The sequence below is a fragment of the Ursus americanus genome, chromosome 12 (assembly GCF_024610735.1).
Source record: "Ursus americanus isolate L20-20 chromosome 12, mUrsAme1.1.p, whole genome shotgun sequence".
NCBI classification, from domain to species: domain Eukaryota; kingdom Metazoa; phylum Chordata; class Mammalia; order Carnivora; family Ursidae; genus Ursus; species Ursus americanus.
In genome coordinates, this window is record NC_142138.1 from 53674735 (window position 1) to 53683471 (window position 8737).

Sequence of the window (8737 nt, forward strand, 5' to 3'; positions counted from 1 at the left end):
AACACTAAACATTTTCAGGACCACGAATGTTCAGATTAAATTATTATTCACTCAAAGTGGTGAATATGTGGGCAACATCTCCCTGTAGAATGAGAAGCTGTTGTATTAAAATGCTATTATAGAACCTTCTTCAAGCAAATCAAAAGCAATTACCAAAAAAAATGGCATTAAGCCTTCCAATACCACTTGAGAGCACACACTTATTATTTAATTAAATGACCAGATCCATTCTTTATCAAATAGGTATTGAGAGTCAATTCTGTACTAGGCACTCTTTTCATTTAAAAAAAAAAAAAAAAAGCAATAGCTTTTCCTGTGCTGGTTAGCAATGGAGGATGTTAAGATCTTGAACCCCAAGGCCAAGGTGGCTCAAGTCCAGGCAGCACGGGCAGTCAACACCAGTGCAGCCCAGAAGCCGTAGGACCTGCTGAGGACCAACTTGGGGCCTAAGGACATCATGAAGATGTTTGTCTGTGGTGCTGGAGACATCCAGCTAACTAAAGATGGCAATGTGCTGCTTCCTGAAATGCAAATTCAACACCCAACAGCTACCTTATAAACCCAAGTAACAACAGCCCAATGTGGCATAACTGGTGATGGTACCACTTCCAACATCCTAATCATTGGAGAGCTGCTGAAACAGGCTCTTTACATTCCTGAAGGTCTTCATCCCAGAATAATAACAGAAGGATTGGAGGCTGCAAACAAAAAGCCCTTCAGTTTTTGGAACAAGTCAAAGTAAGCAAAGCAATGGACAGGGAAGTACTTATAGATGTGGCCAGAACATTTCTTCATACTAAAGTGCGTGCTGAACTTGCTGATGTGTTTGTTTGTTTGTTTTTGTTTGTTTCTTTGTTTTTGCCAATGTCTTCACAGAGGCTGCAGTGGATTCTATTTTTGCCATTAAAACACAAGATGAATCTCCTGACCTCTTTGTGGTTGAAATCATGGAGATGAAAACTGATATAAACTTCATCAGAGGTCTTGTTTTGGACCATGGGGCACAACATCCTGATACAGGAAAAAAAAAAAAAAGAGAGAGAGAGAGAGTAGAAGAAGATGCGTAGGTCCTCACATGCAATGTGTCATTAGAATATGAAAAAGCCGGAAGTGAATTCTGGCTTTTTTTACAAGAGTGTACAGAAGAGAGAAACTCCTAAAAGCTGAAAGTAAATTCTTTGAAGATAAAGTTAAAAAAAAATAATAGAACTGAAAATGAAAGTCTGTGGTGATTCAGATAAAGGATTTGTTGTTATTAATGAAAAGGGAATTGACCCCTTTTCCGTAAATGCTCTCACCAAAGAAAGCATAGCAGCCCTGAGTAGAGCTAAAGGAAAAAAATATGGAAAGGCTGACTCTTGCTTGTGGTGGGGTAGCTCTAAATACTTCTGATGACCTAAATCTTGATATTTTGGGACATGCAGGACTTGTTTATGAGCATACGTTGGGAGAAGAGAAATTCATATTTATTGAGAAACGTAACAATCCTCACTCTGTCACATTATCGGTCAAAGCACCAAATAAGCATACACTCGCTCACATCAAAGCTGCAATAAGAGGGGCGCCTGGCTGGCTCAGTTGGTTAAGAGTCTGGCTCTTGATTTCGGCTCAGGTCATGATCTCAGGGTCCTGAGATCAAGCCCAGGGTCTAGCTCTATGCTCAGTGGGAAGTCTGCTTCGGGATTCTTTCTCTCCCTCTGCCTGCCCCTCCCCCTGCTCACTCACTCACTCTCTCTCTAAAATAAGTAAATAAATCTTTTTTTTTTAAAGATGCAATAAGAAATGGCTTGCAAGCTGTTAAAAATGTTACTGATGATGGCTGTGTAGTTCCAGGAGCTGGGGCAGCGGGGGAGGTAGTGGGGAAGCCTTGATTAACTATAAGCCCTGTGTAAAGGGCGGGGCCCAACTCGGAGTTCAAGCACTTGCTGATTCTTGAGCCTCAGTTCTTGCTCAGAGCTCTGGTTTTGACCTTCAGGAAATGCTAAAGTTCAAGCAGAACTTTCAGAATCAGGTCAGCTTGTGGGTGTGGACTTGAATGCAGTGAACCAGCCATAGCCGCAGAAGTCAGCATGTGGGATAATTATTGTGTCAAGGAATAGTTCCTTCACTCCTTGCTATGATTGCCACCCATATGGTCCTAGTTGATGAGACCACACGAGCTGGAATGTCTTCTCTAAAAGTTAAATTGAAGCTTCCCTTGTGTCATCTGAATCATGAAGACTCTACAGAGTGATCCTAAGAATATAGCTGCGGAATTTTTGTCCAAGCTTCTAGTAATTTTCAAAGGAATTTTCTTTTTCCATACGAAAAAAAAAAAAAAAAAAGAGAGAGAGAACACTGACAGTCACATTCTGAAGTTCCGAAATTATAATTACAGTATTTTTAAAATTGTACTGCAGTGTACACACATTAAGTAGCCTGTTTTTACCCAACGAACGGGATGATTTGCTTTATCTTCAACGATATAAAAGTATCATGTTAGATAAGTGTATTTTATCTACCTTCTTATTAAACGTTCCTTGAAAAACAAGCAACAAACAAACAAAAATAAATAAATGAAACAAACACTTCTGTCCTTATGGAGCTTATATTTTATAGTATTTATATATGTAAATAAATATTACATATACAAATTACATATATTATGGTAATATGTAAAATTAAATACATAGGTATAAATATAAAATCATTTTATTCATTATAACTTATTTTAAGTGAATAATATAACAGTAGGAAATGCTACAGAAGAAAAGAAAACACAGAGCAGAATTAGGTGTTTCAGCGGTGGAGGGAGTCCCTTGAATGTAGGTTGAATTTTACGCAAATTAGTACGGTAGGCCTTAGTGAGCCTATGACATTTGAGTCAGGACTTGAAGCGGAGAGAGCAAGCATTGCAAAAAACTGGGGGAGGACATCTGAAACAGAGTCAGTGACAGGGGGAAGGATCCAAGGCAGGAAGGGGTCACTTTAAGCATGGTTTGCCGAAAGCAAGGAGGAGAGTAATAGGAGATGAAAAGGTGGGGCTAATTATGTAGGGCCAATAAAGCTATTTCAGAGCTTTTAATTATACTGTGAGTGAATTAGCCAGAACCATGGGTGGGATTGGTGGGGAAGATGTGGATTGTTTCGGTTCCTATATTGAAAGGACAGCTCTGACTGCGATGTTGAGAACACACAGCAGAAGGGCAGGGATGGAGTGGGAGAGCAGTGAGAAAGCCACTGCCTCAGCAGAGGGAGGGGTGAAAGGGGCGCCTGTGGAGTGCCCGCAGTGCAGGAGGGGAAGGTGGTCAGGTGCGGATGCACTTTGAAAGTAGAACCAGCAGGGTTTCTTGGGGGGGAAGGGGGAGGTATATGTGGGACATAAGAGGAAGTGAGGGGTCACAGGTGACCTGTAAATTTTTCTTTCTTCCACGGTGACACGGCCTAAGTATATTTAAAAGACAGACATAGAGGAACTAACTTAGGTAGGCAGTCATTACAATTCTCATGATTCGGGCTGGTCCGGGTCACAGCATTGCATTTCTGGGATCACAGAGTGTTAATCAAACTACAGTAAAAAGCTTCGGGGGGCCTAGATTCAGATATAACTTAGCACAAAGTATAGTTTCTGATAGCTCAAACTGAATGAAATTCTGCCAGGCAAATTCAAAGGAAATATTATCCCCCAATTTTTCTTTTTTTAGTCCTAATAGCTGGTTTTTAATAAAATGGATAGGTTTTAAAGAAAGAATTAAATGTATTGGAAAAAATTGAATTGCTATGAGAGTGAAGTGTTAGGTCATTTTAATATAATTAAAGTTGTCTTTTGAAAGGCATTGTATAGAATGAGTGAAATAAAATATCAAAAACAATTACTTTTAGAGTCAGTTAACACTAAAACCAGAATCTTACAAATTAGCCAAAGCAATTTAGTTTATAGTGGGTGAAAGAGTGGTTAAAACTGTTTTTAGAGCTAAAAAGATTTCGGTTAAAACACAATATTCAATATACTTAGCTGTTTTTAGCTTCTTTCTCTTCTCAACAGATGAGATGATAATAACCACCTTACGGAATTGGCATATGATGATGAATGCAAATAATTTCAATAAAATACTTGTAATTATGTGTAACATACATATAAATTACTTAGCACAATATTTAAATATCTAGAATGTGGACACCCCCACAGCCAGCATTCCTTTTTCCTTATAAAATTAAATTCTTTGCCATCAAATAGGATCTGTTGAGACTATAGTCAGGAACAGTGTCAGTTAGGCCTGCTCGACTGCTATAAAAGAATATAAAAATTTGAATAGTTCCAATATAGCAGAACTGCATTTGTCGCTTACATATGGGTTAAGGGTAGGTGTTCCAGGATGGTGGAAAGTTCTCCTCTAGGTAGGGATTTGGAGATTCATGATATTTCCCATGTGGTGTGATTCTACCAACCCCTAAAGCTTATTGGAAATGGGTATAATGGGATAAGAGAGCATGGAGGAATTACATCTATTTCTTAAGACACTAGGGCTTTCTGTATATGGTCCACTGACAAAAATTAGTCATATGGCCACATCTAACAGAAAAGAGAAGCCAAAAAATAGTGTCCTCAGCTACTTAGCTATTCTTCGGCTCTAATTTTATATACGGTAAAACTAAAAAAGGAATTTTGGTGGATAACTAGTCATGTTAGTCAAAGTCATTGAACCATACCCTAGGTCAAATGGAGCACCTGAACTAATATTAGCCAAGTATATACTGTCTTCTTTTCAGCTATATGTTTTTAGAATTATTTCTTAGTAGTTGATCTATGGATTATAGCATACATCTCAATTTATCACAATATACTTCAGATTTATACAACTGCAGTGAAATGTAACTTGCTTCACAATGGTTTCCTTCACTCTCCTTCCTTTGTGCTATTATTGTCAAATATATTACGTCTATATACGTTACTAGTCCAACGATATAGTGTTATAATCCTTGCTTTATATAATTTTTAGGTCTCTTGAAGAAACTAAGAGAAGAAAAAAGAAAAATATATTTATAGTGTTTTTTTTTTAATTTACCTTCTTATTTACTATTTTGTTACTCTTTATTTTTTCCTGTGGACTAGAGTTAATACCTGATGTTACTTCTTTACTTCACTACAGCTTACACCCACCCTAATTTGTGCTGTCATTGTCAAAGATGATATGTCTCTATACGCTACAGGACCAGCAGTTCAATTTTATAGCTATTTCTTATGGTATTATTTTTAAAATATCAATAAAGATAACAAAGGAAAATAAATATGTAGTTACATGTTCTTTTTGTGTAATTACCATTATGGCCATCTTTATATCAATTAGAATTACTGTCTGGTGACTCTTGTTTGAATAGCTTCCTTTAGTGCTTCTTGTAAGGTTTCTTACAATTTTTATGCCTCTTTTCTCGTTTTTCTTTCCTTCTGGTACTCCCATTAGGCATATTTTGTACTTTCAATGATGTCCTAAAGTCTCTGAGGTTCCATTCGTTTTCCTGGATTCTTTTTTTTTTCTTTCATTTCTCCATTGCATATGTCCTGATAATCTCTCTTTAAGTTTGCTAATTCTTTCTTTTGCCAGCTCAGACCTGCCTTTTAGAGAATTTTTCATTTTCACTGCAATTTCCAATTAGTCTATCATACCTGATATATCTAAGAGTACTAATATTTTCTAGAAGAAAAAAATCTTAACACTTTTTCACCTAACAGTATTTCATTTGAATCCAGGCTTTCCAACGTTACAAATTAGGTAAGCAAAAATTAACAATGGTCTGTGTCATCATCTCACCTCCCACCATTTTTTCCACCATCAACAATAATGTGGTGCAGTGGCAAATAAGTTGATAAACCTTTAGAAACTGTAAGATAAAACCTGAAGCCTACCGCTTACATGATAAATTGGAAAATTATAGAACCAGTTTGAGACTCAGTTCTTCAGATGGTGATAATATACGCCCTTAATTCTTCAAAAAAATTACAATAGAATAACCTCATACATGCTAAAACTTTACAAACCATAAAAGTCTACATAACTATTTCATTTTATTAAAAATTATTAGAATAAAATATTTTGTATAATTTAATTGCATAATGCAATATATAATACATGTAACATGTAACATATTTTATGTAACATATGACATACGTGACAAATTAACATAAAATGCAAATTTATATGAACTGATGGTTAAACATACCTAAGTTGGCAGTGTTACTCAGAAGAGTAATCATTTTTATTGCAAGGTAGAAATTTATCTGAGTTACTTGGGAGAGATGTCATAAGGTCAGTGATTCGGAGAAGTATATCCAAAGGTCAAAAGTCATCATGGAGATGCAGCAAATATAAGGAAAGAGAGCCAATAGAATTTGTCATTCTAGTTGCCCAAAAGGGAGGGTCTTAGGAATGGGAGATAGAGTATGGTCAGATTAAGCTGAAGTTATACTGTGTACACTGAGAATGTCATTCTTCAACTTAATGTTAAAATGAGAAAACCCCATGTAAACTTCATATCAGATATTCTTTCACACTCCTCATTTAAATGGGACAGTTTGTCAGTAATATTACAAAATAAGTTAAATATATATTTATATTTTGTAAGATTTTATTTATTTATTTGACAGAGAGAGAAAAAGAGCACAAGCAGGGGAGCAGTGGTCAGAGAGAAAGGCACAAGCAGGTTTCCTGCTGAGCAGAGAGCCCAATGTAGGGATCGGTCCCAGGACCCTGAGATCATGACTGAGCCCAAGGCATACACTTAACTGACTGAGCCACCCAGGTGCCCCAAAGCTAAATTTATTTTGATATGCTTGTGACTCTGGAGAAATGCCGGTGAAGTGCATAGGAAGGGTCAAAGGAAAGGCAAAGAGTGTATAGAAAAGAACTATAGAATAAAACTCAAGAACTAAAGTGGGACTGAAAATAACAATTATGACCACAACTTTCCAAAACGGGATTCACTGTAATTTAAAATGATGAATTAACACTTCAGGGAAAAGTGCTTCCAATCAATGGCCACGATAAAAGATGGGATGCTGGGGAACACTGGGTATTTGTATACAATTTTGGAAATATGATATTTGCTCTCAGAATACCTACTCTTTTACTAAAGGGTTTCTCTTTTATCCATTCATTTGTCCATCCCTCCATTTAATAAATATTTCTTAATATGTGCTTCATGAAGTTACGATGGCAATACTAAGAAAGTAAGACACTAATGCATGTGCAACCACTTGTCCGGTAAAAAGACATTTAGAAACAAATATAATTCCACAAAAACATACTATATATTATACATTCCTATTTTGGGTGGATTTGAATCAAAAACTACAGTCTTAATGCATGAGTATTTTCTATCACAAATTTGAATCCTTACGGAACTCGAAATTTCAGAAAACTATTTTATTTGTTGACATTCATTCACCCAATTGTATTTGCAGAACACAGTCTTTTATTCTTTCCCTTTTTATTCTTGGAAGATGAAAAGTCTGAAAATATGCCAAAATTTTAATGCCAAAGCAAAGAAATTTAAATGATGGAAGCTGTAGCCACTGTTTAGGTAAACACGTTATATAATTGGCGCTTTTAAAAAATCTTTTATTCCAGGTAGCTTGTTTCCCTTAAACAAAAAATATATTTTATTTGCCCGTATTTGTCTCTACAGGCATGCATCTTCATAAACAAGTTGTATTCAATAAACTATTTTGTACCTCTAAAATTTCCTTTATTTTACTAGATTTCAGATCTGTGAAACCACAAAGCTTTTTAATTCCATGGGTTGTCAATTAAGTGCCTGCTGAGATTCCGCCCGAGTAGCCAGCTGAACCACCACTGCTCGGAAAATTAAATGGAGCTATTTGCTCTGATTGTAAGTCATACCCCCACACGCCAGATAAACCACAAGTGATTAAGGCTTACGTTGTACAAGAAAAGTTTTGCATTTCTTTTGTGGAATTGATTTTCACAATTAGCTACTGACAATATTTATTATAAAGTACCATTTACAACATTTCTTAATATAATGTGGTATAAGTTGACCATCCTCTTCTCAGGGACCTGGAATTTGAGGTTGATTGAGCAGTTTTTGTCATTCTTCCTTAACAAAAGACTGTATTATTTGAGAAGAAAAGTACTGGTCGTTGTATTCAGATTGCTGAGTGACAACGGAAAAAAAACAAAAAACCACCACATTTTGCAAAGTGCTAGGATGTATTTATTAAGAATGACAGCCTCTTTTTGAATCCACTATTTTTACCTTATATGTTAGTTAAAGCCATGGCGTGCTTCAACAGACTGACTCATTTGCAGAAGCAGACAGCTATCGTCAGATACACACAGTATTTGAGCCCTAGGCCCCTTCCTTGCCAGCAGACCTATAACTCCTTAGGCATCAATTGTGACGGCAACACCTGCTTCTTTCTTCATAATTGTCCTTTCCTTAATAATGATATTCATTTGCAATATCACCCCATCTAACACTTTGTACCCAGTAAAACACAGAGTTGACGAAAAAAATATAATGATAAAGTTTTGTGCTACTATAAACCGTTTAATAGAGTATGAAACCGAGGAGAATCTCAGTTCCGATTTTTATTGCACAGATTACTTAACTCATGACATGGTTTCAAAGGTTTAGAGGCATTAAACCTGACCTTGTCTCAAATGTGTAAAAGTACATAGTCATACTTATAGCCAAGGGTATAGGAGGCAAAGACTCGACGACTCATTTCTATGTCTTG

The 8737-nt window shown here is 36.3% G+C and overlaps 1 pseudogene; it reads left to right on the forward strand.

Moving 5' to 3' along the window:
- Nucleotides 1-328: 328 nt before the first annotated feature.
- LOC123794876 (T-complex protein 1 subunit zeta-like) lies at nt 329-2233 on the forward strand (annotated as a pseudogene).
- Nucleotides 2234-8737: the final 6504 nt, after the last annotated feature.